The sequence below is a fragment of the Hemiscyllium ocellatum genome (genome assembly GCF_020745735.1).
Source record: "Hemiscyllium ocellatum isolate sHemOce1 chromosome 27 unlocalized genomic scaffold, sHemOce1.pat.X.cur. SUPER_27_unloc_3, whole genome shotgun sequence".
In the NCBI taxonomy this organism is placed as follows: Eukaryota; Metazoa; Chordata; class Chondrichthyes; order Orectolobiformes; family Hemiscylliidae; genus Hemiscyllium; species Hemiscyllium ocellatum.
This window is the reverse complement of record NW_026867498.1, coordinates 177,861-195,462: the sequence shown is the minus strand read 5'-3', so window position 1 is coordinate 195,462 and position 17,602 is coordinate 177,861.

Here is a 17,602-nt window from a genome sequence, read left to right as displayed (position 1 = left end):
GCATTGAGTAGATGAGTTGGGAGGTCATGTTGTGGCTGTCCAGGATGTTGGTTAAGCCAATTTTGGAATACTGCGTTCAGTTCTGGTATTCCTGCTGTAGGAAAGATGTTATGAAACTTTGAAAGGGGTCAGAAAAGATTGAGCTATAGGGAGAGGCTGAATAGGCCAGGGATATTTTCCATGGAGCATCAGAGGCTGAGGGGTAAACTTAATGACCTTTGTAATGGGCATGGATAGTGGGAGTAAACCTAAGGTCTTTTCCCCAGAGTAGGGGAGTCCAAGAAAACTAGAAGGCATATGTTTGAGGTGAGAGCAGAATGATTTAACTGGGGTCTGAAGGGCAACCTTTTCACACAGAGGGTGGTGCATGTATGGCACGAACTGCTCGAGGAAGTGGTGGAGACTGGCACAATTACAACATTGAAAAGGCATGTGGATGTCGGTCTGTTCTCAGCTCTGCTGGATTTCTGCTGAAGCTTCGACACCCCCCGCCTCCTCCCTTTACACCTTCTGGGACAATAAAACATTCAGTCAATCAAGTCCCAACCCACAATCTCCCAGCCTGTGAACCATCCAGGCACAGTGTAGTCACAGCAGGGAATCAAACAAGAAAAATGAAACAACATTAGAAATAAATAGGTGCTCGCGTTTAATGTTTATTCATTAGGAGGTAAACCAGAAATAGGGCTCTATTTGTATTTGCAGAATGATATTTGCAGATACATTGTGTATTTTTTGAGCAAAATACAATCTGTAAGCAGTCAATCCATGTAATATTTTGTAAATTCCACTTTGGAAATAGAACCAGTCTGACTCAAGACTGGGACACAGAGACTCTGACCTCACACCTTTAATGCGTTGTCTGAACTGAGATGTCACATTTTGTGGTAAAACCTCGAGTTATCTTGATATGGTGCCTTGCAGGAAGGTCTGGGATTTACATGTGAATGATAGCTGCAACCCAGTCTAAAAGATGAAAGACTTGACAATCCAGGTTTGTTCAATATATCATTTCGGTGGCAGGACGCTATAACGTTTTTCTATAAATTGTGTCTTATGATCTTATTCTCCACAACCACCTGAAGGATCAGCGCTCTGAAAGCGAGTGCTTCCAAATAAACCTGTTGAACACTCACCTGGTGGTGTGATTTTTAACTTTGTCCAGGTTAGAATGGATTGACCGTGCCCAGAGATGTGCAGGTGAGGTGCATTAATCAGGGAGTAAAAGTTGAGCAATAGGGGTAGGGGAATAGGTGTGGATCTGTTACCCTTCAGAGGGTCGGTATGGATTTGTGGGGCTGAGTGGCCTGCTTTCACACTGTGGGGATTCTCTGAAGGGAAGGGATTGGCACAAACTCATTACCTTTTTTTTTGCTTCCCAAAATCAGACCTCCTCACCTCTCAGCAGTATCCCAATGTTGTGAAAGATATTAACTTTCAGGTGGAGTTATCCAAAATTCAGAGAGATGTCAGTCTTAACGTTTTTGCTTTTCTGCCCCTGGAAGATCCTGAATCAGCACCTTCAGGGGAATGAGTTAGATCAGAGTGAGAACAGAGGGGGAGAGAGAGTGGGATGGTGCTTTCAATTTTGTGGAATGACAAAAGAAAATATTCCACAGAAAGGACAATTCCTACCCTGCACTGACAGTGATGACTTTTGTAATCTCTTTTTACATTTAAGGATCTGAAGATGGAAGTTTCAAAATCAACAGATGAAGGCCTTATGCCCAAAACGTCGACTCTCCTGCTCCTCGGATGCTGCCTGACCTGCTGTGCTTTTCTAGCACCGCACTTACTGACTCTGACTCTCCAACGTCTGCAGTCCTTACTTTGACGTCCATGTCTGACAGTCATTCAATCCATCGGGACAGCAACAGTTTTCAACTATGATTCTGTGAGAAGGAGCAAAGCTTTTTGGTTCCTGTTTGGGTACGTTTTCAGCAGCAGTGGGACTGGATGAGAGACCCTACCGTTGCAGTGCACTGAGTGAGGAGCGTGTAACAGCTCTACGGTTTGGAAAGAGGAATTCACGGTGGAGAGAAGCCCCACACGCGTTTGTGTGGGGCTGAAGCTTCGGCCATGGAGAATCCCGGGGAATCCCGGCCTGTGGAGAAACCATGGAAGTGTGGCGACTGTGGGAAAGGCTTGTTTCCCGTCTGCTCTGGAGACTCATTGGCGCAGTCACACTGGGGAGAGGCCGTTCCCCTGCCCTGACTGCGGGAAGGACTTCAGCGATTCCTCCAACCTCCAGACCCACCAGTGGATCCACATGGGGAAGACGCCCTTAAGCTGCCCCGAGTGCAGGAAGGCCTTTACCCAGGCCACCTCCTTGATGACCTCCCAGCGGGATCACTTGGCATTGCAGGGGAATTGAAAGAAAGATGGCCGAGTGCCTTTACCAACTGGACTATCAACCCAGTTCCAGTGGCTCCCGAGTTCGATTCCCACCGCGACAGATGGTGGAATTGGAATTTGGTCAGAAATCTGGAGTTCAGAATCTAACGGTGAAACCATTGTTGGTGGGGTGGGGGTGGAAGAAAACCCCCATCTGATTCACTCAGTTCTTTTTTAGGGAAGACTTGAGCAGTTATTAGAGCAGTCATCCCAGCTGCATCCTTTACCCGGTCTGGACTACACGTGACTCCAGACCCACAGTAGTCTGGTTGACTCTACGCTGCTCATCCAACTTACTTGGATACAGGTTGAAATTGCTGAGTGAGGCAATACTTCCTCCAGGTTAAGGCTGTACCAAGGATCCAATTACAAAGGGACAACTCAGTGGTGACCAATAATGGAGAAAGTGAGGGGTTGCACTTTGACCTTGAGCTGTTTTTAAAACATTGCTACTTTTTCTACACCTTTCTGCTGGGAGATTCTGAAGCTGTAACAAAGTTGGGTCACAATAAAGATTACCTGAACTTCACACTGAGCTCAGACTCTCAATGAGAGCTTTAAACTGCAACAGGTTTTTGGTTTAAAACTGCAGATTTCTTACAGGAGAAAGTGAGAACTGCAGATGCTGGAGATCAGGGTCAAGATTAGAGTGGTGCTGGCAAAGCACTGCAGGTCAGGCAGCGTCCGAGGAGCAGGAAAATCGACATTTCGGGTTTGCTCCAGACTACAACCTCCTTCCTCTGTCAACCATCTGTGAGTCAGGTACTCTCTTCACAACTCCTTTTCCATTTTTTTCATTCTGGGCTTCAATTTATGACTTGCAGCAACTGAAAGGAAAGAGAATGATTCCATGGAATGGACAGATCGGGAAAAGTTTGTTTATAAACAGTGTGTTTCATGTATTGAGTGAATGTAAAGAGGAAGTGGTGGATGCATGTTCAGATGCAATGTCTAAAAGACATGTGGATAAGTACATGAATAGGGAAGGTGTGGAGGTATATGGGCCAAACACTGGCAAGTGGCACTAGTTTAGTTTGAGAACATAGTCAGCATGGAATAGTTGGACTGAAGGGTCCGCTTCTGTGCTGTCTGACCGTAACTGTTCTGTCATGGTCTTAAAACCATTTTCTTGCCCTCTACTTTAAATGTGGTTACTGTACCTGTATCCAACACATAAACCACAAAAAACCCTCATGCACACAACATAAAAATCCTCACTTTATTGTTCAACAATCAGATGAACTCAGCCTTGAATAAATTCAATGAGCCCCTAACTGCAGGAAGACATCCCCAGTTCTAATCTCAGTTCAGCCTGCTAATATCCCACTTGCCTTGCTGCACCTGTCTGACAACTGGCATTGACTGATGTAGAAGGATGCTGCTAATCAAAGCACTGATCACAGGCTGGTCTGGTTTCAGGACCTGATTTCTCTATCCTCTGTTGATCTCCCTGTTCCCACAGACTAAGATGTCGGCCTGTTCTCAGCTCTGCTGGATTTCTGCTAAAGCTTTGACCCCACCTTTTATAACTTCTGGAACGATAAAATATTCAATCAAGACCCAAGCCACAATCTCCCAGCCTGTCAACTATCCTAATACAAGGTGTAGTCATAGCATGGAATCAAACTAGAAAAATGAAACAAAATCATAAATAAATAGGTGCATGTGCTTAATGTTTGTTCATGAGGAAGTAAACCAGAAATAGGGGTCTCCCAGGAATCTTACAGTGCCCTACTTGAGGAATTCTGTCACCCTTACACCTATTAGGATCCAGCTATGAATTACAACAACATTTACACCAACAGAAATAAAGCATCAGTTATCAAATAGAGATAAACAGCACGGAAATAGACTGTTTCTCTATCTCATGCACACACAAGATAGATCATCCATGGGGGTGAGTTTGTATTTGCAGCATGATGTTGGCAAATCCATTCTACTTTGCAAGGTTTGTGAAGGTTTGTAGCTCAGGTTGAGGTTTAGGGTGTAGGTTTGCTCGCTGAGCTGTAGGTTTGATATCCAGACGTTTCATTACCTGGCTAGGGAACATCATCAGTGGCGACCTCCAAATGAAGTGAAGCTGTTGTCTCCTGCTTTCGATTTATATGTTTGTCCTGGATAGGGTTCCTGGGGTTTGTGGTGATGTCATTTCCGGTTCATTTTCTGAGGGATTGATAGATGGTATCTAGATCTATGTGTTTGTTTATGGCGTTGTGGTTGGAGTGCCAGGACTCTAGGAATTCACTGGCATGTCTTTGCTTAGCCTGTCCCAGGACAGATGTCCAAGTCGAAGTGTTTTTTTTTTCATACGTACGTAGGGCTATGAGAGATAGAGGGTCATGTCTTTTTGTGGCTAGCTGGTGTTCGTGTATCCTGGTGGCTAACTTTCTTCCTGTTTGTCCTACGTAGTGTGTGTGGCAGTCTTTGCAAACCCCCTGAGTATGGGTCTGGGTGGTGTACACGTCGGCGGGTTGGTGTGGACTTGTTGGGCCGAAGGGCCTGTTCCCACACTGTAAGTAATCTAATCTAATCTAAAAAGATTTAGAAGGATGTTGCCAAGACTGGAGGATTTGAGCTATAGGGAGAGTCAGAACAGGCTGGGGCTGTTTTCCCTGGAGCGTCAGAGGCTGAGGGGTGACCTTATAGAGGTTTATAAAATCATGAGGGGCATGGATAGGATAGATAGATGAAGTCTTTTCCATGGGATGGGAGAGTCCAGAACTAGAGGTCATCGGTTTAGGGTGAGAGGGGAAAGATATGAAAGAGACCTAAGGGGCAACCTTTTCATTTAGAGGGTGGTACGTGTATGGAATGAGCTGCCAGAAGAAATGGTGGAGGCTGGTACAATTGCAACATTTAAAAGGCAACAGGGGGAATATGGGCCCCATGCTGGCAGGTGGGACTAGATTGGGTTGGGATATCTGGTCGGCATATACGAGTTGTCCAGGTTCAGGTGGATTGACAGGACTAAAATACCCATAGTGCCCAGGGATGTGCACGTTAGGTGGATTAGTCGGGGTAAATGTTGAGCAATACGGGTAGGGGAATTGCGTGGTGGGTTACCCTTTGAAGGATCGGTGTGTAGTCTTTGGGTCGAGTGGCCTGCTTCCACACTGTGGGGAGTCTCTGAAGGGGAAGGGATTTTTGTAAACTGTGCAAGGCGGGGGATCCAAGATGGCGGCGACCCAGCAAGACTGAGTCCACAGTGCTCTACCCAAAACTTGGGAAAAGTGGGCTATCCACCCCCACCACACTCACTAAACCATTTATAATAGTTGTTAACCTTAAATAGTTACCTATTAGTACATTTAAATAGTCTAATACTAGCTGGAAAATGAGTAAAGGGAAGGGAACAGGCAGCTCTAAGAAAGCAGGGACCCCTCCCCCACCCTCTCCCTCTTCAGCTGCAACAAAGGTGTCTTCAGCTACTTCAGGAGATTTACCAATGAAGATGAGCTTTGAGGAGATGTTTGCCAGGTGGGAGGCGAAGATTGATGCTTTTATCGATGAGTCTCGGCAGAGCAGAGAAGCACTATCAGCCGAGCTGCAGAAGCAGGGCAGAGACATACAGGAATTGGAGTGCCGAGTCAGAGAGGTGGAGTCGAAGGCCGCAGCCTCAGAGACTGCGATAAAATCAACAGCCGACCACATCCGTTTTCTCGAGAATCGAGTCCAGAACCTAGAAAACCACATTGATGACCTCGAAAATCGATGTCGTAGAAAAAATATTCGGTTGTTGGGCCTTCCCGAGCAGGAAGAGGGAGGCCAGCTGACAGCATTCTTAGAGCATTGGCTGCCACAACTTTTAAATCTGCATAATGGATCAGGCCAGGTAAGGGTGGAATGGGCCTACCGGGTCACAGTACGTGGGCCCGGCTCAACCCAGCGCCCACGCCCGGTCCTGTTCCAGCTGCAGAGCTATAGAGAGAGGCAGATGCTCCTGGAAGCCTCAAGAACTCTGGGAAAAGATCCCCAAGCTATGACCCACAAAGGATCCAGGATCATGCTGTTCCAGGACTTCTCCCCAGCTTTGGTCCGAAAGAGGAAGGCATTCGATGAGGCGAAGAAGCGTTTAAGGGACTTAAATATCCAGTACTCCTTACGATATCCAGCGACGCTACGCCTTAGCCACGAAGGATCCATATATAACTTCGGATCACCGGAGAAGGCTAAGGAATTCTTGGACTCTCTTAAATAAGCTGTAAGAGATTGTGGACGCTGGTCTGCCTTTCCCATTATTTTGGTTTACATCCCTTCATCTTTTGGGGCATTTGGTTAATGTTGATGGGGAGGTGGTTACCTTATTCTATTTTACTTCTGTTTTTAGGAGCGGGGTTGTTTTTCTTTCCCCTGTTATTTTGTGGTATTATATTTAAGTATTACATGTTGAGATTGTAATCTTATAGTTATATATGGTATTAATATTCCCAAATATATTTAGATGTGGGTGTGGGTGGGGGTGGGGTGTTCACTGTTAACTCTAGCTTTATATTATATTTGAATTCTCCTCATTTTATTGAGGAACACCTGGGTCAAGGTTGGGGCACTGGTTGGAAGAGGGTAAGATGGACTGTGGGAGAGGAAGTGACGCTCCCTGGGAACAAGGGAGAAAATCTCCAATTCGGAATGTTTTATATTTTTTATACTTAGAAAGAGTTTTTTGTTATATTGTTTTGAGTGTATCAGAGAATCTTTACTTTTGTAAATCTTGTATGCTCCATGCTCGGGATGTTCTAGATAGGGTTTCCCCTCCCGAGGGGTCTCGGCTCTGTCCAGATGATTATGGCTGAACAGTCGGTTAAGTGGTGCACCTGGAATGTCAGGGGGAGTAATTCGCCAGTTAAAAGGAAGAAAATATTATCAAATCTTAAGAAGGAGAGAGTTGATATAGCTCTCCTACAGGAGACACACCTGTCGGATAAAGAACACTTAAAATTACGACAGGGCGGATTTGATCAGGCCTTTTTTTTCCTCTTTTAATTCAAAAAGCAGGGGAGTCGTTATCCTTGTCCGGAAGAACTTCCCTTTGAAAATTCTAAATCAGATAAAAGACGAATCTGGACGATATATTTTGATTAAAGCCCTCATAAATGGAGAGGAATATGGGATCTTGAATGTATACTGCCCCCCGGCACACCCCTTTAAATTCATAACGGAAGCTTTTTCAAAACTGATGGCCTTTGGTGCCCGTCATACAATTATAGGGGGAGACTTGAATTGTATTATGGATCCGGAAATAGACAGGATTCCCAAGAGTGCCGCTGGAGTATCTCCCAGATCTAGACAACTGGCGGACCTGAATAAAGAATTAGGATTGGTAGATGTATGGAGATGTCTCCATCCACAGGGTAGAGATTTTTCTTTCTACTCTAATCCACATAAATGTCACACAAGAATTGATATGTTTTTTGCCCCATCGATTTTTCTAAACTCTATAGCAACCTGTAAAATAGGTACTATAGCAATCTCTGACCATGCCGCTGTATACATGGAAACTAAGGTAAAGAACAATGGGACATCTGCTCGGCATTGGCGTATGGACCCCTTCCTGATAAAAGATAGCAAATTTTTAAAGTACTTCTCCCAAGAACTTAAAACTTTTTTAGAAATTAATACTGGTACGGCTAGCAATCCGTCAATGATATGAGAGACCATCAAAGCTTATGCACGAGGTTTGATCATCTCCTATTCAGCGACCCAGAGGAAAATGAAGGGAGAGCAACAGCGTCTGCTCGAAGCTCGCCTAAAAGCAGCCGAAACAGCATACGCTGATAGACCTTCTATCACAAAATTGCAGAGGATTACAGCTCTTAGGACAGCTTTAAACACCGCGCTTACTCAAACGGCTAAAAGGGAAATATTATTTGCGAAACAAAGATTATATGAATATGGCGTCAAACCGGGTAGATACTTAGCATTTCTTGCAAAGAAAAAGAAAGCCCCTCAAACTATTCCGACCATCAAGGAAAGTACAGGTACCCTGACTCATGATCATAAAAAGATCAATGCGACCTTTAAAGAATTTTATTCTGAACTATATAGATCGCAGGATTAGAGGAGGATGCAGTCATTTTTTAAAAATTTGACCTTCCCGGGCCTGACTCCGGAACAGGTGTCGGCCCTAAATACCCCTTTAACAGTCCAAGAAATACTTGAGGCAATTAGGCAACTTCAGAGCGGAAAAGCACCGGGCCCGGATGGTTTTCAAGCTGAATTCTATAAAGAATTTACAGGAATATTGGTTGACCCACTTATGGATATGTATAATTTTGCGCATAGTCAGGTCTGTCTCCCGCCCACGCTGAAAGAAGCAAATATTTCTCTTATCCTCAAAAAAGGAAAAGACTCAGAAGATTGTGCATCTTACAGACCAATATCCTTACTAAATGTAGACTTTAAAATTCTCTCAAAAATGTTAGCACTAAGACTAGAAAGGGTACTGCCATATATTATAAAGGAGGACCAGACGGGATTTATTAAGGGCCGCAGATCATCCAATAATATCAGAAGGGTCTTGAATATGATCCAAGCCTGTCATCAGGGAAAGATACCAGGAGTAGTAATTTCATTGGATGCGGAAAAGGCATTTGATAGGGTTGAATGGTCATATTTATTTTACACATTGGAAAGGTTTGGTGTTGGACAGGTGTTTACCAAATGGGTTTCAACATTGTATAATGACCCCAAAGCAGCTGTTATTACTAATGGGTTAAGATCGGAAATCTTCAGTGTGGGTAGGGGCTGCCGTCAAGGATGTCCTCTCTCACCATTGTTGTTTACACTGATAATCGAACCATTAGCAGAAGCCATCCGGACTGATCCTAATATAACGGCCCCGAGGATTGGTACAGGTAAACACAAAATTACCCTCTATGCAGATGACATTCTCATATTCCTCAGTAATCCTTTAATGTCAGTGCCTCGTCTAATTCAAGTTATTAATACATTTAGTGCATTCTCAGGCTATAAAATTAATTTTTCAAAATCGGAAGCCATGCCAATGGGTGGTCTGGCTATGATACCCCACTTAATGGACGGATCCCCTTTTCCCTTCCGTTGGTCCCTGGAGGGCTTCTTATATTTAGGTATTTTTATCACGCCAGTATTTGATCAGCTGTATAGGGCTAATTTTGTACAATTAATGGAAAGGATAAGGCAGGACCTCCAGCGATGGAGAGACCTTCCGATTTCCTGGCTCGGGAGAATAGCATTAATTAAAATGAATGTTCTGCCCCGTCTCTTATATCCTATGAGAATGCTCCCGCTGATGCTGCCAAGGCTAGCCCTACGTAAATTATATGGCTGGTTGGGCTCCTTTATTTGGAACCATAGACGGCCCCTTATTAAGCTGAAGAAGCTACAGCTTCCACAGGCAAGGGGAGGACTGGAATTCCCAGACTTTAGGAAATATCAGTTAAGCTCCCTACTAAGTTACATAGCTGATTGGGTTTCATCTGATCCACAATCAATTTGGCTGGATATCGAAGCCTCCCAAGTAAAATACCCACTTATTAACCTTTTATTTTCAGATAAGAGGAAAATCATTACAGACCACTGTAAAAATCCCATAATATTAAACACAATTAAGGCCTGGAATATAATGCGGCAAAATGAGGGTAACTCACATAAAACATCCCCCCATGCACCAATAGTAGGCGCATGGGGATTCCAACCGGGGATTACAGATGCCACCTTTAAACTCTGGAGATCCAGGGGCATCTCATGCTTAGGGGACCTATTTAAAGATGGGATCCTGATGTCCTTTGAGCAGCTGCGTCTGAAATTCGGAATACCTAATGGGGATCTCTTTCGATACTTCCAAGTTCGAGATTATATACAGAGGAAGACTACATTAATAGATAGTCTTTATAAATCAGACAGAGAACGTAATGTCTTACGACCAGCGGGGGCATCCTCCGTTAGTACTATATACCATTTGCTACATGATGGAGTCTCAGGAGACATGGATGACCTGCTTAAAACATGGGAGCAGGACTTGGGGCTAGAAATCTCTGAGGATATGTGGAATGACATTTGGGAAAATGCTAGAAGAATTGCTATCTGTAACAGAACTCAGGCTATCCAACTAAAGATACTTCATAGGGCCCATATAGCTCCGGCTCGACTGGCAAAATTTAAGGCAGGAGCATCTCCAATGTGTCCCAAATGCAAAATAGAGGTGGGTACTCTTGTACATTGTCTGTGGACTTGTCAGAAAATCCGCAGATACTGGACTAAAGTGGCAAATACCCTGACAGAAATTTTAGGAACGGAAATTAGGGTGGACCCTGTATCTCTCCTTTTGGGCTTTTCGAACCTCTCATCTCTGGATATGCATGGGAAGAGACTATTTTCTATTCTCTCTTTCTGTGCAAGGAAAAATATTTTGGTGAACTGGGTGGCTGAGGGCCCCCCTGGATTTTCAAATTGGCACAGATTAATTATGGAATATATCCCCCTTGACTTCCTCACAAATATGGTGCACCGAAAGACTGAATTATTTTATAAAATATGGCAGCCCTTTTTGAATTATATAAATGCAGATATTTCGGCTATCCTAACAAGGGCTTTTATTTAGTGAAGATTTCAGACCGGGCTGCTCCGGGGCCCCTTGGGAGAGGAATCCTGCGCGAATACAGGTTTTATTATATTTGATGTTTATACATTCCGAGCATGTAAGAGACTTAGGTATACACTCTGGTTAGTTATAGGTTAGATTAGTAGAAAGTTGAGGTTGTTTTTTCCTTTCTTTTTTCGTTTCTTTTTTTTCTTTTTTTGTTTTCTTTCTTTCTCTTTTCTTTGTTAAATTATGACTATTGTATATATGATTTAATTGCACATCAATGTTTGTATTTGAGAGTTTTGTTTATTTTTGTAAATTTGCAAAAATGTTAAATTTCAATAAAAATATCTACAAAAAAAAACTGTGCAAGGCAACGCAGGCGTAGTGCGGGGGCCTGCTGTTGGCCTTGCCCTGCCCCTTGCTCCTCCCCCTGTTGTTGAGTTGTCTAAAACACAGCTACTCTTTCTCTGCCCTTTTGCTGGGGGCATCTGAAGCTGGAACAATGTTGGGCCACAATAAAGGTAACCAGAACGTACTGCTGGGCTCAGGCTCTCATTGAAAGCTCCAAGCGGTTTTTGTTTTAAAGCTGCTCATTTCTTGCAGCCTCCTGCACTACGTTCCCAATGTCGTGTATCAGATGGAGCAGTGAATGAGTAGCTGGTTTCATTAGAAATTATAAACTTTTCAGGAGTGCAGGCACTGCATCGTTTCATTGGCAGTTTACTAGCAGCACCGGGAGGTATGGGCTGTGTTCACGAGAAAGGAGGTGGGACAACGTTTAAAAATCACAACACTGGGTTACAGTCCAACAGTTTTATTTGGAAGCACTAGCTTTCAGAGCGCTGCTCCTTCAGCGGGTAGCTTTGGAGCAGGATCATAAGATGCAGAGTTAAGAGCAAAAGGTCACAGTGTCATGCAACTGATATGATATATTGACAAATGTAGACTGATGTTAAGCATTCAGCACACTTACCTTAATTGTTCACACCATTGAATAAAGGAGTTGGGACATCATGTTGAAGTTGTACAGGATGTTGGTGAAGTCACTTGTAGAGTACTGAGAAGGCTTCTGGTGATCCTGTAATAGGAAGAATACTATTACAGAGGGTTCAGTAAAGATTTACCAGGATGTTGCCAGGACTGGAGGGTTTGAGTTATAAGGAGAAGCTGAGACTGTCTTCACTGGAGCACAGGAGGTTGAGGGGTGACCTCATTGAGATTGATATAATCATGAGGGCTCTATGTAACATGAATATCAAATAGCGAGGAGCCTGCACGGTTATGTCAAGTGAGTGGGGGAGAAATTGTGGCAATTGGACACTTTAAATCCATCAGAAACTGCACCTCCATAGAGCATACTGTGCATGTCAGGTGGGGTGCCAGAAGACTGGAGGTTGGCTAACGTGGTGCCACTGTTTAAGAAGGGTGGTAAGGACAAGCCAGGGAACTATAGACCAGTGTGCCTGACATCAGTGGTGGGCACATTGTTGGAGGGAATCCCGAGGGACAGGATTCTACCTTCATCTCGGTGGATGGGCTGGGACTTTTTCACTGGAGCATTGGAAGTGGAGATGTGACCTTATCAAGGTTTATAAAATCATGAGGGGAGAGATGAGGTGAACGAAGGGTGTCCTTCCCCTAGGGTTGGGGTTTCAAGATTAGGGAGCAAATTTTGACAGTGACAGGAGAAAGAGATTTTAAAAAGACTTGAAGGGCACAATTTTTTTTACACAGAGTGGTTCACGTGAGGACTAAATGTCTCGAGGAAGTGGTGGATGCAGGTTCAGTAACGTCATGAATAGGAACGGTTTGGAGGGATATGGGCCAAAACACTGGCAGGTGGGACTGGTTTAGCTTGAGAACACAGTCAGCATTGACTAGTTGGACTGAAGGGTGTGTTTCTGTGCTGTCTGACTCTGGGACTGTCTTAAAACTGGATACTGGTCTTAAAACCATTTTCTTGCCTTCCCCCACAAGCATCCACATAAAAATCATGTGAACTCAGCCTTGAATATATTCAATGACCCCCTAACTGCTGGAAGACATTCCCACTTCTGAACTTAATTCCTCTTGCTAATACACCACTTGCCTTGCTCATTGCCTGCTGCGCCTGTCTGACAACTGGCACAGAAAGACACTGATGCCCCTCTCAACATCCACGCATCATTCCTGATGAAGAGCTTGTGCCCCAAAATACGACTGTTCTACTGCTCGACCCACTGTGCTTTGCCAGTTGTGATCGTCTTTACATCAGGAAGACCGAGCGTAAACTTGGGAATGGTTTGCCGAGCATCACAGCCGGGTCTGCAGACGCTGAGCGGACTTCCCAGTCTCCACCCATTTTAATGCCCCTTCCCACTCCCCTTCTGACAAATTGGAGGAACAAAACCTCATCTTGTCTGAGCAGTCCACAGCCCGGAGGACTCGACACTGAGTTCTCCAACTTCAAATAATCTCCCATCCCATCCCCCAACTCAATTCCCAGCCCCTTCCACTCTTTCGTGCCAACTAGATTCCTTCCTCCCATTCACCAACCAGGTTATGGGGATAAGGCAGGAACAGGATACTGATTGAGGATGATCAGCCATGATCATAATGATTGGTGGTGCTGGCTCGAAGGGCAGAAGAGCCGACTCCTGCACCTATTGTCTATTGTACCCTCTACCTGTCTCCAGCTATCCTCACTTCATCATGAGAGAGAGGGAGGGGCAGGAGCTTCAGAACCTCATGGCCCAACTTCCGCATTCACCAATAGGGGAGCTCCAAATGGCAAAAAGACAAGTCTCCTTCCGGTCCTCCAGTGTCAAAAGTAGGTTTTGCCCCTTTTCTGCCGACAATGAGGAACACACCCAATGTTTTGGTGACATTGGCAAACATGTGTGCTGCTTGTTGACACCGAGGAGTGTACACAATATGCTCTGCAGCAATGCTGGTGTTATTGACAGATTTGAAGTTTCCAAATGTCTATCGGAGATCAAAAAGGGCAGAGTGATAGTTTTTTCCCCCATGTGGCTCGATATTTGATTGAGCAGCCAGACAAATGCAAAAGCAATGTTTTTAAGTCTTTTCCTCACTGTTGGGGTGACCTTCACAACTAGAGGACATAGCTTTAGGGTGAGGCCACAAAGATATAAAAGGTACCTGAAGGGCAATGTTTCCATGCAGAGGGTGGTGCAGGTATGGAATGAGCTGCCAGAGGAAGTGGTGGAGGCCGGTATAATTACTGCCTTTAAAAGGTATCTGGATGGGTATATGAATAGGAATGGTTTAGAGGGATATAGTGCTGGCAAAGGGGACTAGATTAATGTAGGATATCTGGTTGGCGTGGTCAGGTTGGACTCAATGGGTGTGTTTCTGTGCTGTACATCTGACTCTCACTAATAAAAAGTCTACTTTTCCAATGAACAAACTATCTCCATGTTAACAAGGCTTAGTGCACAACCTGCTGCACAAACCATTCTCAACAGGTCCTGCCCCTTCAATGACTGAGGAACATATACATGCTGGTGCATAGTATCCTCCACTAGTATTTACACACTACCCTCAGCAATTGCACAAGTAACAGCAAAGAGTAAACAGCACAAGGATTAAACACACAGTGAGGGGTAAACAGCACAAGGATTAAACACACAGTGAGGGGTAAACAGCACAAGGATTAAACACACAGTGAGGGGTAAACAGCACAAGGATTAAACACACAGTGAGGGGTAAACAGCACAAGGATTAAACACACAGTGAGGGGTAAACAGCACAAGCACCAGTAAAAGCAGATGGAAAGTGAGTGTAAAATGTGACTATGACAGGACAGGACAGGCCCCACATTCCTTCCCCTCCGTCCCCCCCACAACCTGCCTCACCTTTCACCTCCCGGGCCCAGTACCTTCCAGGTGGCCCCATAGTTGACACAGGGGCCGCCCCACGACCAGTAGAACTCCACCACCCAGGCGCCCGACCAGTTCCCAAGCAGGTCCTTAACCCCATCCGCCTCCAGAATGTTCACCGGCTCCTGGCTGCTGTACAGCCGGCCGGTGTGGCCGTGACACAGCAGCTGCGCCAGGAAGGCGGCGGCGGCGGCCAGTGCCGGGTGTCTGCCCCGGGCCGCACGGCGCCATTTTCCTAACGGCCGCCCTCCCGCCGCTTCCTCGCTCGAGCGACTTCTCCTCCCAACCGCCTTCGCCCCCGCGTGACGTCTGCACGGGGGGATGGGCGGGGCCGGGGGAGCCTCACCGTCACCAAGCAACAGCCACCTCGCGCTACAACTGCTCATTCACAAAAACAAACTCTCCTGTCTCGCTCTGCAGCTGCAGGGGGGGACACTGCCACGTTTCGAGGAGCCCTGTCTACATTGGGAAAGCTCACCGCTCCATTTAAACAGATATTCCCACATCTAACGGAACGGCCTCATATCTAAAGGGGGAAATCTGCATTTTAAAGGGACATGGACATTTTAACGGTATTTCTGCAAATAAAGAAATTTAAATGGACGAGATTACATTTCAAAGGGATGTGGGCACATTCAAAGGGATATCTTAATATGTAAAGTGACGCAGTTATATCTAAATGAATTTACATTTCTAAGAGACGTTGCCCTGTTTATAAGTAGAGACAATAGCTGTGAATACTGTCTGTGCCCCAATGTTCAGTCAGACTGACATTTTTCTCAGAAAAGCTCTGCACTTAAATTACATTCTTGTGAAGGTAATTTATAGATTAGAGTGTAGGTGAGGGAGAATTGGCCGTGCTAAGTTACCCATAGTGACCAGGGATGTACAGGTTAGGGTGGATTGGCCATGGGAAATACAGAGTAAGGGGTTGGGTATGGGATACTGTTCAGAGGGCCAGAGTGAAATAGATGGGCTGAATGGCCTGCTTCCACATTGTCGGAATTTGAGACCCTCCCCCACAAAGAGGCATTTTATCTGCATCTATCCTGTCAAACCCCTTTCAGAATTCTACTGGTTTCAATAGAGGCTGCTGCCGTTGGAATACAGAAAATGTCACCTTTATTTGTGGTTAGCACTGCTGCCTCACAGCGCCAGAGCCCCGGGTTCAATTCCTCTCCCACATCTGCGTGGGTGTCCTCCCAAAGTCCAAAGACGTGCCAGTTCGGGTGAATTGGCCACGCTAAATTGCCCCGTAGTGTTGGGTGACGGGGAATGGGGCTAGCGGGTCGGTGTGGACTTGTTGGGCCGAAGGGCCTGTTTCCACACTGTAGGGAATCTGATCTAAAGTTCTGGAATTTATATATTGATGAACTAAAACCTGCAAACTATTTTGAAAGATGAAGGACTCAGCAGTGATCCAGGTTGCATGACGCTGTGATCTTTTGCTATTAATTCTGTGTCTTATGATTCTGCAGCACAGCTCCCCGCAGAAGGAGCAGCGCTGCAGAAGCTAGTGCTTCCAAAAGGGGTTTAGCGGGAAGGCGTTGCTCATGGGCGGGGCGTGTCTCGTGAAAGGAACGCACGCTAGTAGGCGGGGCGAGGCTCAAACCCTCCAGTCCTTACTACATCCTGTTAAATCTTTATTGAACCCTCTCTAATAGTATTCTTCCTAATTCAGGGCCACCAGAACTGTACTCAGTACTCTGAAAGTGGCCTCACCAACATCCTGTACAACCTCAATATGATGTCCCAACCCCTATACTCAATGGTATGAACAATGAAGGCAATGTTGCGAGATGCCTTCTTAACCACCCTGTCTACCAGTGATGCAACTTCCAAAGAACTATCTACTGAACCCACCCCCCAACCATGTCTGTCTGTTCCACAACACGACTCATGGCCCAACCATTATCTGTACAACCCCTTGCCTTTACTAAGCGTCTCTCACGCACACATACTCTATCTCTCAGACAGACACACACCCCTCAACACTCTCTCACACTCTCACTTTCTCAAGCATGCACACACACACTTCTGCGCACTCTCACACCCAAACTCACATGCACACACACTCACTTTCTCATGCGCGCACACACACACCCCTCAACACACTCTCACACTCGCAGGCTCATACTCCATTACACTCTCACTTTCCCAAGCATGCACACACACACTTCTGCGCACTCACACACACACTCACTTTCTCATGCGCGCACACACACACATACACACACACACTACTCTATGGGTTGAAATTGTATTGGCAGTATTATATTTGCAGATACATTCAATTTTGTTCAAAAAACACACAATCTGCAGGCAGTCAATGCATGGAATATTCTACAAATTCCGACTTTGGAAACAGAACCAGTCTGATTCAAGATTGGAATACTGACAGACTCAAATCTCACATCTTTAGTGCATTGTCTGAGCGGAGATATCTTTCTTTTAATAAAACCTTAAGTCATCTCAAGAACATTGTTACATATTAATGAACCAAAGCCCACACCCATTCTAAGAGATGAAGACTATCTAAGTTTGTTCAATATATTCTATCAGTTGCATGACACTGATCTTTTGATATAAGTTCTGTGTCTTATGATGCTGTTCCATGAGGCTTATGTGTTGATGAGGCAAGATGGCACAGATGAGGCAATAGAGAATTACAGATCACCGAGGAAGGATTTAAAGACAGTGTAGACTCGTTGGGCCGAGTGGCCTGCTCCCACTCTGTGGGGATTCTCAGAAGCGAATGGATATT